This window comes from Panthera leo, chromosome C2 (genome assembly GCF_018350215.1).
Source record: "Panthera leo isolate Ple1 chromosome C2, P.leo_Ple1_pat1.1, whole genome shotgun sequence".
NCBI lineage: Eukaryota > Metazoa > Chordata > Mammalia > Carnivora > Felidae > Panthera > Panthera leo.
The window spans coordinates 119,165,367-119,180,886 of NC_056687.1; the positions used below are offsets into that span (position 1 = coordinate 119,165,367).

The 15,520-nt window shown below is 37.9% G+C and overlaps 1 long non-coding RNA gene across 1 annotated transcript; it reads left to right on the forward strand.

Annotated features, from left to right (window-relative positions):
- Positions 1-6,464: 6,464 nt before the first annotated feature.
- LOC122198716 lies at positions 6,465-7,719 on the forward strand. Its single transcript, XR_006193116.1, has 2 exons — positions 6,465-6,605; positions 7,210-7,719. It is a non-coding gene; the product is annotated as an uncharacterized LOC122198716 (long non-coding RNA).
- Positions 7,720-15,520: the final 7,801 nt, after the last annotated feature.

The window sequence follows — 15,520 nt, forward strand, 5'->3', positions numbered from 1 at the left end:
AATTATTTTTCTTTTCCTGAGAAAACAGTTCTTTCTTTTACCTTCTCAGGTCTTTTCTTTTCTAGGTCTTTCACAGTAGAAATCAATGGCCCAATAATCCCAGATCCCAAATCACTGAGAACTCAAAAGGGCAGGAATGTTTAATCTTCAGATGTCGGGGCTCTATCTAGTGCAACAAAAAAAGAATGGAAAAAGAAAAAAGACTTTATATTAATGATTTAATGTTCATATCCTGCCATTTGGTATTAAAAGTTGATTCCCAGAGAATACATTAGATAACCCTAAGATAATGTCACCAAAGCCAGCTTTCTTAATTTTGCTTAGTGCACACATGCAAAATTAGTATGGTTTATCCCATTCCTTCTGGGTAAAGCAAAACCACACTAAAAACACTGAATTTTCACTGTGACTCTATGATACCTAGATTATACTCCTATTGTACTCTTCCTATATCACAATTATAAACTTCAGCTTATTTATTCCTTTCAAGTCTGTAAACAGGTCATTTTTGATTCATTTTGGATCTCTTTGGTGTTCAGCCTAGTACCTAGAGTACATAGGTACTTTATATTTTCTAACTGTCCTCTTCCATTCTTGACTTGCATGACACTGTGCCTTATTTTCTTCATAACTTTTCATAACTTGATTTCTGTACTTTTCCTGAGTACTTTCTATTAGACTTAACTTCTCTATTTGATCATCCCTACTAATTCATTAACAGAGTTAGGCTGAAAGCATTTTGTATAACATCTTTTTAAAAAAAGTTTACTTATTTATTTTGAGAGAGAGAGAGAGAGAGAAAGGGAGGGCAAGAGCCCACAAGCAGGGGAAGGGCAGAGAGAGAGGGAGAGAGAAAATTCCAAGCAGGCTCCATGCTGACAATGCAGAGCCCAACGAGGGCTCGATCTCACAAACCATAAGATCAAGAGTCAGATAGATGCTTAACTGAATGAGCCACCTAGGTGCCTTGATTTGTATAACACCTTACATACCTACTGGGTCCAAGAAATACCAGTTTGGGGCTATATTAATATTGCTTTTCAAAAACACTGATCAAATGGTTTTGTTCTAAGACTTTATCGATCCTTTAGTTAGATTCACACTGTGAAGCTTCAAAAGGAGATCACAGTATGTACGATTTCCCAAATGTGTCAATAAGAGAACTTCTGTTATGGAATAACTCATAAACTTGTCTTCTTCAGAATGCATTGTGAGTTGCACTGCTCTGGACTCTTATTTTATCAGTTGTTCTAAAGTGAGATTCAAGACTGACACAACAATGACTTCTTTTCCACAAATGCAATACTGGACGATAAGGTCTCTAGTTTCAAACATTGGGGAATGAGTAGAACTAGAAAAGATAGCTCAGACAGCTGAAAAATTACAGTTTTTAAGCAATTCTTTATTCATATTGAAGGCTTTTCGTTAACTTTTTAACATCTCATTTAAAAATGGGCGCCTGGGTGGTTCAGTCGTTTAAGCATCTGATTCTTTGTTTCAGCTCAGATCATTATTTCATGGTTCATGACTTTGAGTTCCATATCGGGCTCTGCACTGGCAGTGTGGAGCCTGCTTGAGATTCTCTCTCCTCTCTCTTTGCCCCTCCCTCTCTCTCTCTCTCAAAAATAAATAAATAAATAAATAAATAAATAAATAAATAAATAAATATCAGTGACTATAGAAGAAGGCTGATCATTGAATTACTAGAAAATTTTCAAAACCTTTTGCAGAAATGGAGGTACGCTGCATACTTCCCGTTTATAATGATTAGTTCTTGGTATTCTTTCTCCCTTTATTCTTCCTTCAATAACATGAGGCTTTGTATTTTAAACTGACTCAATTAATGAATGGCAGTAATTTTATACTAACATTACAAATAAAGCAAAGACCTATATTCACCTATACTTGCTGACTTGGCTATCTAAATATGAGAATTTGGTCTCTGAGATATTTCATATCTGTGATGGCAAGAGTTATGGGCTGAATTGTATACCCCAAACAAAATTCATATGTTGATGTCCTAACCTCAGCACACCCCAGAATGTGACCAGATTTGGAAATAAGACCTTTAAAAATATAATTAAGGTTAAATGATATCATAAGGTGAGCCCTAATCAAATATATATGCCAGAGATGGGCACACACAGAGAAAAGACCGTGTGAGGATACAGCGAGAGGGTGGCCAACTACAAGAAACACCTCAGACGAAACCAAACCTGCTGACACTTTGATCTTGGACTTCCAGCCTCCAGAGCTGTGAGAACATAAATGGCTGTTGTTTAAGCTACCCAGGCTGTGGTATTTTGTTACTGCAATCCTAGCAGCAAGTAACCGACCAATTGCCCAAACATCCAGGTAATCACTGGATTTTTTGCCTTTTACTCAGATACGGATAAGAATTTAGCACCTCAATGAGACTGCAGGTTTTAAACTAGACTATTACCAGCTGTATGATGCTGAACAAGCTATTTAAAATCTCCAAGTCTCAGGGTGCCTGGGTGGCTCGGTCAGTTAAGCATCCAAAGTCTCACAGTTCATGAGTTCGAGCCTTGTGTCGGGCTCTGTGCTGACAGCTCAGAGCCTGGAGCCTGCTTCGGATTCTGTCTCCCTCTCTCTCTGCCCCTCCTCTGCTCATGCTCTGTCTCTGTCTCTCTCTCTCTCAAAAATAAATAAACATTAAAAAAATTTCCAAGTCTCATCAGTAAGAGGGCACTGATAAGAATACTACTTCTTAGTGTTGTTATAAAGATTAAATGAGCTAATAAATGCTTCAAAGTGTTAATTAAGCACTGTTCCCAGAAGCAGAGAACAAGACTCAATACATGTTACCTATCATCATTATTGTTGTTCTTGTGTTAGTATGACTTAATAAAACCAGAAAATTCAATTCCTCTATGCAGATTCCTATCTTTGTAGGACTTTAAAAACACAAAGGGACAGAAAGTCCCAGCCTTAGACTGTACCTTCTGTTATGAAACTAGAAGGGCATTTATTCGAATCAATTTATAGGATTTTGGAACTCCTCTGAGCAGCGGTGGGCGTTGAGGGGCTGGTAACATTTTCCAAGCCTTTTATTAAAGTTGGTGTATGAATTTTGCAGTCATACACCAATAAACAGAGTTAACAACTGCTTGTACACTTCTATGATCAAATAGCCCGGTAACATCTTAAATATAGGCTCAGAGTGCTCTACTAAAAATCTGTGACACCTTCCTTCAGAAGAGAGCTTTGCAATAGCTCACCTACACATTTCCTGTTTTGTCATCTGCTTGTCACTCTCACAGTGAAAGCAGAAGGGGCAATATAGCTAAACAATGGTCAGAACCTGAAATGTTAGAATTCTGAGAGCAAACAGGAGGCCACAGGAATACGAAATGAGAAACGGAGAAAGGAAGAATCTACTCTTAACCAAAGCTTTTCCCAGGCATCCTGAAATTCAGAGCAGGACCTGTTCAGTGCTAGGGGAATTGGGTTTCAAATCAATGCCCTAATTTTCTTTCTTTTTTTTAAATTTTTTTTAACGTTTATTTATTTTTGAGACAGAGAGAGACAGAGCATGAACAGGGGAGGGGCAGAGAGAGAGGGAGACACAGAATCCGAAACAGGCTCCAGGCTCCGAGCTGTCAGCACAGAGCCCGACACGGGGCTCGAACTCACGGACCGTGAGATCATGACCTGAGCCGAAGTCGGACACTTAACCGACCAAGCCACCCAGGCGCCCCACAATGCCCTAATTTTCCTAAATGAAAGACAGCAGAAAAACTAGAGCACATAAATATAGAGGTAAACCTACCCAGCATCTCACGGACTTGAATAAGAGCACTTTCTGAATTTATTTTGGAGACAATGATTTGCTCAGCTTTCTCCAATGGCTTAAGATCCTCTGCCTGCAATTCTGTGTACCACCATACACGCCCTGCTCTGCTGTATTGTGAATCCCTAATTCGGGATCTGGATTCAATCTGGGTTGAAATAAGCAACCATCACTTACTAGCTGTATGGCATTGGGCAAGGCTTTTAATCTCTCAGCATTCAGTGTACTCACCCATCTTGAAATGGGCCTACATTTTGTACTGTTACAACAGTTATCTCATATTGCCTCATTTGTGCTAAGTATTGAGCACAGTGACTAAATGAAAAGTGCTTGATAAACATTAGGGATTATTAGTATTGTCCAGAAATCTTCACACTCAAATCCCTATCTTCGATCCTATGACTTCATTTGTATACATCTTCTATGCACAGACTCCTTTTCCTGAACATGTCTTTGACTCTCTCTACCCCTTGGATTTCAGTATATGGTCTGATATTAGGAGGAAAATTCATATTGACATGTGATCATTGTGACTATTGGCACTAATTATCTGACGTGCTTAAAGAATAAAGTATTTTAGTTAATTAGGTAGTTAACCTAGAGGAAACACATGTGCTAACTATATCTGAATGATTAGAATTTAAGAAAACCAGGGGTGCCTGGGTGGCTCAGTTGGTGAAGCATCTGACTTCAGCTCAGGTCATGATCTCCCTGTTTGTGAGTTCAAGCCCCATGTTGGGCTCTGTGCTGACAGCTCGGAGCCTGGAGCCTGCTTGGGATTCTGTGTCTCCCTTTCTGTCTGCCTCTCCCCTGCTCGCACTCTGTCTCTCTCTCATAAAAACAGAACATTTAAAAATTACAAAAAAGAGTTTAGTAAAACAATGAACCCACTAATTCCTGAATCCTGATTTGAGGATTTAGAAGATACTTCAGTATTTTAAAGTATTTGGGAGAGCATAATAGAAAAGAAAATCAATGAATAATATGAAAATGAAATGGAGAGTTCTGAGATTTAGGATCACTTGCAACTAAGGTCATTTGGATTTTTAAAAAATTATTCTCATATCATCCTTCATTGTATCTGTTTTCCTGAATAAAATACTTCTTTCCCTCCATTGGTACACCTAATATAGAGGTAAAACATCTGCAATCAGCTTTTGTGTCCTGCTGACATATTTTTAATTCTCCTACTAATGAATGTAGTATGGTACAAGCTACCTTGTCAGAAACCACAGGGACTGACAGCAGTTAGTTATTTCTGAAGATTACCATTAATTTTCAAGAAACTCATGACAAACATGTAGAAAGAGTAGCATTTTGCAAATAATGTATTGTCCTCTTTAATATAGAAATGACCTCTATATTCTCACGGGTCCCAGTTCTTCAAATAGGCTTCTCTCTATTCTTGAGAGCTGAGCATTTTATCAAATTCATCAAGAAGTCAGTTTAATCTATGTTTGAACTGACCCCACATTTTTATCAGCCAGCTTGTTTTTACTTTTATATATCTGGATGATCAAATTTTTCCCTTTTTCCTTAGAGAAGGACTGATGATGCTTCACAGTTCTGTGCATTTGCAAGGAATTACTTTTACATAACACCTATAGTTCTGAACACTCCATAAAAAGATTCACTGTGGTCTAAGAATTTAAAAAGTCATAACTGGTTACCTCAGATTATAAAATTTCATAATATGCTTCAGTTTTTCAAATAGCTTGAAGGGTGCCATTAGATTCAATATATAAAACCTTTCATACAATTAAAATGGATTCTGGTGTTATTGTGTTGGCCTCAGTGCCTGCCATTAACTGTCTGAATTTTTGCCTCATACCAATAATGCACAAACTACTTTAAGATGACTTAATGGATTTCAATGATTTCTGAATCCTGACTTCATTTGGTTTTATTACACAAAAATACTTCCCTCTTGCCATACTACCTTTATTTATTTTTTTTTCTGAAGTCACACTTTTGTGAATATTCTAATCAACCTTAAAATTCTTGGAAGTTACTCTCTCAGGTTAACAGCTTCAGAGGCAAGGGTACTTCACCAAACCATTAAAGTGTAAAATAGCCAGTAGGAGCAGTTAACAAAAGAACAAAAGTAGCAACCTCAGAGACCCGTGGGAAGCCAGGAGACAATATTCAGGAATACAGATACCAGGCAGTCACTTTTGCTCCCAAAGTCAGGTGAGTAGAGGTTTTACCCTGACCTGGAGAGAATACCCGCATACCAGTCTAATGCCCCTGAAAATTCTCCTGCAGATCCTTCAGAATATTGAGAATTTGTGGTAACATTTTAATAAAGGAAAAATTCCATCAATCCAGCAATGTCTCTAGCCAGTAAGATGAGTCACTCTGAATTGCATGAAAGTAATTTAGGAAAGCCTTGCTGGTATCTCAGTAACAGAAATAAAATCATTTTTCGTTTTGGGGCTGGTGGGGAAGGGGTTCCAATCTCTACAAGCAGACTAATTTCATCAGGAAAGTGGAGGGACTGAAAATATTCTGGAAAAAAAAAAATCAACAAAAAGACCCTCTGATTCAGAATCTGAGGCTGTCTTTTTGTGACAGGTTGTGAGGTATGGGGGAGGGGAGTAGTGGCAAAGAGGGGTTGCCTAGGATACAGAATACACAATGCAAAGAAAAGTAAGACTGCCTTCTGTAAAGCAATTGAGAAAGAAAAAAGAGACTCAATATTTTCGCATAACAACCCTTAAAATGCTAAGCAATACTGGCATTAAAACTGGCAGTACAATTCAAGATTGTCCTGGAGACAGAGGACATTAAGGTACTCAACCTTTCTTCTCCCAATAAGAGCATCAGGAACACTGTCTGGAACCAGGCGGGTGAGGGACACAAGACAGAACAGAATTAATGCTAAAGGAGGAAAGGAGAGGAGATCAATGCCCTGATAAGGCAGGAGAGTGGTATGAATAGCATGAAAGTGACCTGACCCCCGATCCATCCCTAGTATACTTTGCATGCACAAAAATTACTGAGATTAGCCACTCCTTTCTGACTTTTCAGTGTATTTGTTGGCTAAAAATAATACAGCCTTTTTAGATTATAAACATACCCTGAGTCCTGAGGGTATGGTAAGGACATTACTTTTAGAAACATGGTAAAACGGCCCCCCAATTCACCATGAGAATCTCAACACTTCAGAGTTTAGAATGCTGAAGTTGCCTTGCTCTCCCTGGTACCATTTCCCTGATCCTTCAGATCTCATCTCCATTATCTGACCTATTCTTAACCTTTCCTCTTATTCAGAGTTACATACTAACACCAGTTATATAACCCTACACACGCATGTTGACTGGGTGTGTTTTGTGCTTCATATGAGATGGGTGCGAGGTCCAAAAGGGCTTATTCATACATTATTCATGCAACAGGAAATTGGTGCTGACCACCATCTGGGAGCTCAGGTGGAGCTGAAAGGCACAGCCCCTGGTACTTCTCCATGTGGACCTATCTACATGGCTACTCGGGCTTCATCAGAGCATGGCCACTGGATTCCAAACAGGAGGAAATAGGAAGCCCCCAGTCCACTTATGGCTTGGACCCAGAAGACCTAGAATGCCACGTATGCCACATTTTATTTATCAGAGCAGTCAGATGGCCAGTGCAGAATTACAGGAAAAAGAATTACACTCTACTTTTGGATGGAGGGTGGCATGTATGTATGGAGACCGAAGGAACTGATGTCAGCCATCACTGGAGACCATCACACAGACTTAATTTCATTCCATTTCTGACCAGGTTAAGCAAAACACGCTTTCAGAGTCTCTCTACACTGTAATAGTTCTGTAAATTCCAAATCAACACAACAAACCTACTCTTAGTGTAATGTGTTTTATCTAAGATTTTTCTTCATTTAGTCATTAAAACTAAAAAGCATTGTACATTTTCATTGGCTTAACTGTATTATTTTGAAGCAAATAAAGCATTTAAAACACTACTAAGTAAAAAGTTAGTTACTATCCTTTTTCTAGTGTTATGATATCCACCAATAATTTGCTGAGCAGAAATAATTTTCAAGGAATTATGCTGAAAGTAAATGAAACTTTAAAGGCAACAGATGCCTGAAAAGCTGACTTGAAAAGAGAAACGCATAGTATGATAGCAACCAAATAATTATGAAGAATAACAGCTAAATATTTAACATTTTAGTCACGCTTTGAGAAAGACAAAATCTCTTTGAACATAATGCAGTGTAAAAAGAAAAAAAAAAGATGAGAAAGAAGAAAAATACCAAGTAAAGGGCTAGCAGGAAAAAAGTGAGACCAAAATTGGTAAAATATAGCATTTCAGAGAGAATCTTAGTCAAAAAATAATTGAAAAATGTTTATTTATTAGAAGATCACTGCTTTATTTACCCAAAATGAAATATGGATATGTCAACCCCCAGTTCTGTTAAATTAAATATGCCCAGAAAACCTCTTAAGAAATTACAAAGATTCTGAACTATTTGTCTTATTTATTAGTATTACAGTCTGACACCACACATCTCCAACTGGAAGAAAACTAAAAACCCACATACCAAGGTGCCAGACTGAGAAACACACGGCACTTTCCAATAACCAAAGTCTGGCTATTTGTAGGTGGTGAAAATCTATTTAGGGACCTCCTTATAGCTTGATGAGAAAAACATCATATGTTTACTTTTAGGAGTTTCAGTAAGAAGAAATTTTAGATTTATTTACAGCAAAGAGGGAAAGGTATTACCTGTATTCATGAAATGTAGGTATCTTATGGAGACTGGAGGGAATTCTTTTAATACATTTCTTTAGAAAAGGTTGGCAGCTCAGAGAGAAAACTTTGTAGAGTTTTTAAATATTTAATGTCCCATTGCTGCTTTGCAGCCTGAGAAAAACTTGGGGTTCTTTATTGGCAAATATTTCAGAGCTTATCTCAACTTGTATGAAATTTTAAAAAAGTGTTTAATATTTCTAAACTGTAAAGCTAGATGAAAAAAAAAACAACAGCTTTGGGCAACAAGGTAATTCTTTGCAAAATTAAAAAACTGAATATTAAATTTCAAAATCATAGCTTTTTCACAGATAAAAATGTTCTTGTTATTGGGGATTTAATTCATTATGTTTTCATTAATATTTGTTAGTTGTCTATTGTACATGAATTATTTGAATTAAAGAATTTGAATGACTCAAATAATTATGTGGCCTCTATTCTTAACAGTGAATAATTTAGTAGGTGGACACATTTATCAGACAAAAGGTAATGATGAGCCTTATAGTCTTGGGGAGATTCAGTAATATATGAGGATGGAGATAAAGCTAATTATAATAGTATGACTGCGGAAATATTTTTTTAGAAGCTGCTGGAAAGTCTCTCTTAATAGACTTACTTCAGATCTTGAACTACATATAATATTAACTTCATAAAGTTAGGTCACTAATAAAATAATGTGTATTGCCTGAAAGACAAAGCATATTATTTATATTTGATCTTTTATACACATACATATATATTAAATTATGTAACCCCTGTCTACTGTCAGAATTGTCAAGACAATTGGTGATAAAAGGCACAATATATGGAAATTTCTAAGCTATAATGCATTTTTAAAGCTAAATATTCAGTTGATATATTGAATAGTGGCAGTGGTTAGTAGGAGGGGTCCTATACCACAGTATTTGGCTTTAATTTTTCTACTATTTAACAGCTAGGCCTTTGGCAACTTAATTAAACTCATCGTGGTTCAAATTTCTCATCTTTATAGTAGGGATATGGCATATTTTATCTAAGATGTCTTTCATTGTGAAACACACCAGTATTTGATACACTACTACAAAAGAAAAACACCCAAAGCAGAGAGCTGAAAGGAAGATCCAGTGTAAAGTGAACCTGTCAAAGGGTCAGGACTTCAATGTAAGGAAAATGAGAAAAAGACATGACACACAGAGAAAAGTGCCAGAAAACTTGCATGCCTCCACTATGACATAGAGTACAAAGGGAAGAAATATGTTCCCTGCTATATAAACAGGAAGTTCGTGTCCATGCAGGCTGAATTCATCCTAGCCGTATGGTCTGAAAAACCTCAAAAAAGAATTTAATTGAAAGTGGCCTTAGGTTGGTCATGATCCAGGTGACGGGCAGAAGCAAACACAAATTGTATCTGCAAGAATTTGATGGAAACCCAGGCTGAAGCCAGCAATGATAATAAGACCAATTTCAGAGATGTTACAATGCAGAAAAAAAAAGGCACATGGCAGCTCATTGTAAATATGGCACCAAGTCTTTCTTTCCCTCAGACCACATCTTTTGCAGCATGTCTTTGCAGCCCCTCCCCCCAAGAAGTCTATTTCTCCAACACCTGAAACTCTGCTTGCCCTATGACCTATTTGGGCCAATACAATACGACAGACAAATGATGTGCCTATTTGCAAACTGACGCTCAAGAGGCCTTGCACGCTTCCACTTGGTCCTGGAACTCCACTATTACTAGGAAAATTACCGTCCACACCCCCCCCCAAAACTTGCTAGGAAGTGGAGAGATCATGTGGAATAAAGCCAATGCAATCTACCCAAGGTCTTGCTAGATTACTCAGCATCCAACCTACCCACCAGTGAACCACAGATGCATGAACAAGCTTTTATAAAACTATCTGAGCCCACCTAGATCCGCAAAAACATTCTATATGTTCATGAGCAAGAGTACTTATTATTTTAGATCATTACATTTGGGGGAGTTTTATTATGCAGCAACAGCTAACTGAACAAGATAGATCTTAAAAATCAATGAAATAGAGTATTGGTAGCAACCTTATGGGGCTATGGTAAGGAATTAAATGATTCACTACCTGCAAGACACTTAGGATAATGCTTCCTACATGTTAAGTCTAAGGAAATGCCATCTAAATTATTGAGGTGTTACCATATTCAGAGACTCCTTTGCCTCCAACTTTATTTATACATAAAATAGGAATTCTGATTTACATACTATGAAGACCAAATAGAAGTAGAAACATTTTTAACTATAAGATACTAAATAAAATGTGATTAACAACTATAATTACACATAAATGAATAGCTAAAATGCAATGCATTATATACCCAAAGAGGTATAAACATGCATTAAGTCAATACAAAAAAAACAAATGATGAATTTTGTCTGGAAGACTCAGGGATGGCTTTATAGAGGAGGGAGGTATGTGAATCAAATACAAAATATTAGGAAGGATTTGGTAAGGTAAAAGGTTATTACAAAGCAGAGAGTAGAAGGCATTCTAGGTTACAAAAAACTGCATGTGCAAAGATCCAAAGACACAAAAGCATCTGTCCCGCCTACCTGTCTGACTAGGAGCACACAATATAAGGGGAAAAATGGCCACATAATGAGGCCAGGAAGATAGCTTAAAAAGCTAGTCATGTATCTGGTTAAGCAAAAATGACTTTCTTCTTTTTAAGCATAGATACCACCAGAGATTTCTAAGAAGGCCAGTAATATGATAAAATCTACTTAGGAATTTTAATTCTTGTAGCAATATAGAGGAAAGATTGGAAGGAGGGAAATACACACAATCATCGAGGTAAAAAATGATCAGGGCCTGATCTAAGGTCTGTTAAAGAATAGGAGCCACATTTGATGACAAACTGAACTGACACAGGGCTTGAACTCCCGACCCTGAGATCAAGAGTAACAGGTTTAACTCACTGAGCCACCCACACACCCCAACACCATTAAAATTCTTAAGTGGCCTACTTTGTAGCAAGTCCTGAGCTAACTGCTTGCACAGGCATTACTGCATGTAATTCTTCTGAGCGCTCTATGTATACCTATGAAGCTCAAACAGCATACTGTCCATGAACACAGCCAGACATGAACCTATAGAATAATCACTGAGGAATGCTTCACTCTAAAAAGAGAAAGAGCATGCACACGATCTTCAAAATATGTTAAGAGATGCCACCAATTCAACGGGCAGGAGGCACAGTGAGTTGCTGCAGAATTTGGAACCAGGAATAATCAGTAGAAATTAGAGGTGACACAGCTTTTGACTTAGTAAAGGAAAATATTTTCTATTATCTAGAGCTATCCAACTAGGAAATGAGTTTATTTGTAGAGTTCCGATCCCTAACTCTGGAAATATTCAACCATTATTCATTCAAAAATATGAATTGAGTAATTAAAATTTGCCAAACTCTACGCTAGACATTCAGGAACAACTGTGAACAAGATAAACTCTCAGGAGTAAGAGAATGACTGTAGAAAGGGATTCTGCATTGTTTTATTTACGTAATGTTTACGATATTCTAGGCACTGTTTGAAATTCTTGACAAATATTAATTTACTTAGTACTCAAAGCAACCTTACACATGGGGAAACCAAGGCAAAAAGAGGCAACATTTCAAATAGGGTCAGTGCTGCGATCCAAATCCAGGTGGTCTGGCCCTGGGGTCCGCACTCTTGGCCACCATTACTGCTGTTTTCACCCTACCCCACTGGGTGGGGCTGGGCAACCAGTATGATAAGGTGCTTCCACTGCCCCCCACTCCCAGAAGGCTGTGAAAGCACCTATAAACTTGTGGGAGACACTGAAGCCATTTTTGTGTGTGACAAATTCAACATGTTCCCAGTGACTAGACCTGATCAGGTTTTGATGCTTTTTTTCTTTTATACATGGTCACTCATGTCTACAAAATCCACATACGTACCACTATTCAGAATGTTTTTATGTTTTACTCACACCTCAGATACAAGGAAATCTGGCTATCTATGAGAGAGAAAGTTTGGAAATTGATTTTGTTATGCAGAATTTTAAAGAATCTATAAACTTAAAAGTAACTTCTTCTGGGTAGGAGATGGGGAGCATGACAGAAATAGAGAGGGGATGTCTACATTCCAGAATTCTGTACTATTTATTTTTTCATGAGCATGCTTTATTTTCTTAATTAAAAGCTTACAGGAGACTTGTTGGAGTACAAGTTTATCATAAAATAATAAGAATGTCTCTCATCCCCTGCTCATCTAGAGGAAAAGATTTGAAAGGAGGAAAAGAGCAAGAAAGAATTTGGAATTGCAGACAAAATTCATAAGACAGCCTCGACATCACATTATTAGAGAATAGTGGAGCTGGTAGCATGAAAACCACCTGTCATCCAACCACTTTATTTTACAGGTGAGGAACTTGAGCCCAAGGAGGTTTATGAAACTTGGATGATGTCAAAAAGCAAACTGATCACACTGAAATGCACATAAGGGTCATTAAGCCTAGAAAGCACTGTAGGGACAGTAGTAGCGCCTGTATCACACTGTTGTTCTAAAGATTAAATGAGACAAGTCACATAGAGCACATAGCCTGGAATACAGCTACTGTAAATGTTATAAATATGTATTATATGTATTGTTATTCTCACCATTACTATTGTTACCAGATCACTTTACACGAGCTGTCACTAGCTTCCCACAGCAAAATTATTTTCCCTTCTCAAAGTAATTTTCTTTTTTAAAGTATCCTGCTGACTGCACGAGATGGACTCGAGGAGTTGAGGGCATGAGATCTGAGTACAAATACCAGCACTGTCAATTACTCAATTGAGGGATTTTGAGCAAACTATTTAAATTTCTAACATTCACTTTCCTCCTTGGAGAATACAGTGAGACCTGCATGGCATGCTGTCAGGTATAAGAGTGAAGGCACAGAAGTGTTAGTCTACTCCTGGCATTTATTAAAACCTTCTAGGGGCGTCTGGGTGGCTCAGTCGGTTAAGCATCCGACGTCAGCTCAGGTCACAGTCTCGCGGTCCGTGAGTTCGAGCCCCGCGTGGGGCTCTGGGCTGATGGCTCAGAGCCTGGAGCCTGCTTCCGATTCTGTGTCTCCCTTTCTCTGCCCCTCCCCGTTCATGCTCTGTCTCTCTCTGTCTCAAAAATAAATTAACGTTAAAAAAATTAAAATAAAACCTTCTATAAATTACAGCAATCATAATTATTTATTATATGTCATGAAGGCTTTGTAGTGCACACAAACTATAGTGTGAACCAAAAGCCTGAGGTCAGCAAGACTATTGTACCTGGGTAACAGGTTTGCTTACTTTTCTTTCCCTACATTTGCTTTTCTAGTTCCCTATTGACTACAGCCACCTGTGTTTAAGTATAAATGCAGGAAAAAAAGAAACTAAAGAGATAAATAAAAAATTCAGTACTCTTCCCTTAAGAAAGATGGACGGGTAGACCCATCCAGGCTTCCAGCCTATTCATTAGTCAATTCTATTCCATGTGCTGTATTTCAGAGGAGGAAATGGAAAACGACCAGGTGTCTCATATCCACTATTTTGTGTAAGATAAAAGGGTAAAAATATTGGATTTTGATTTTAAGGAGAGTTTCTGGGTCAACCCAAGATAATTCTTCAGCAAGGAATCATCAAGAAGACAAGGGACACAGTGGAAGCCCAACTCTGGAGCCAAACGGGGGATGTGAGTGCATGTTGAGGGGCTAGACAAAGAACCTGTGAAGGCCTACCTGTAAATGGCTAAGGATGGGTAGGTTTTGCTGTTTTCCTGATATGCATGATCATGGAGGCCACTATCCATTTAAAGAGACTGCATTAAGTGGATAGAAAAAGACAAAATACATGGCATAGAAAAGCAAGGGATTAAGAGAAAAATGTCAATTCAACACAAAAAGAGCAGTGGTTTCCAAACTATGGCACAGTATCAGCTTACCTAGGAACCTGATAGAAATACAAATTCTCCACCCCATTCCACCTTACTGGATCAGAAACTCCAGAAGTAAAAGGGCTGGGGGCGGTGCAACAATTTGTATTTGAACAAGCCCTCCTGGTTGTTCTGCTGTATGTACATTTTAGAGTAACCTTATCTTCCTTTATACTTTTTATTCCAATTTACAATGTCTTCTTCTTAAATCCCTATCTGAACCAAAAGCTAAGGAAAGGGAGAGGGGTATAAAAGTTAGGAGACTAGAGCAGGCCTATTTAAGTCATTTGCAAATACCAGATTTGCAAATCATTATTTATAGTAAAAGTGAAGGTTAACAATTTTTAATCACAGTCAAACATTTTCATGCCATGCATGACTTTCACAAAAGAATAGACATATTAGTTCAATGGAATAAAGAAGATTAGAACAATACAGAACAGTATTTGTTAAGTGGAGAGGAAATGGCACTTGATGGGTCGCACAATGAACTGGGAATGAGATGTCCTAGATAGAACCTTCCCTATCACCATAGCTCCTGCCAGATCATTTCCGCCCACATCACTGAAGGACAGTATTTGCTAAAGCCCAGTTGATCCTATGCAAACAGGACAATGCTGCATAAGGACTGTTGAAGTTTTGTCACAGGCCTGATTACAGCAAAAGACTAGCATTATCTGAAAAATTCTGCAGTGGAAATAAATCAAAAATAAGCAAATAAAAGCCTGGGGATTTATCTTGGAAGAAAAGACGTACATTACTGGAAAGGCACTGGAATGAATTTCCTCCACCTCTTGCCTCATCCATTTCCTACCTGACAAATTTTGCACTGTACCTTTTAGTAGTGTGAGGCTTGTCCTCATTCGCCTTAACCAGTACCATGCTCTCACAGATGTTCCAGTGCTAAGAGAATCTATCCCAAACTTATCCATTGAAAATGGGCGCTTTTGACTTATTTTATATGCATTAATGAGCCTCCCATTTCATATAGTTACTAAAACCCTTGGTAAGGTACTAACGAGAAATGC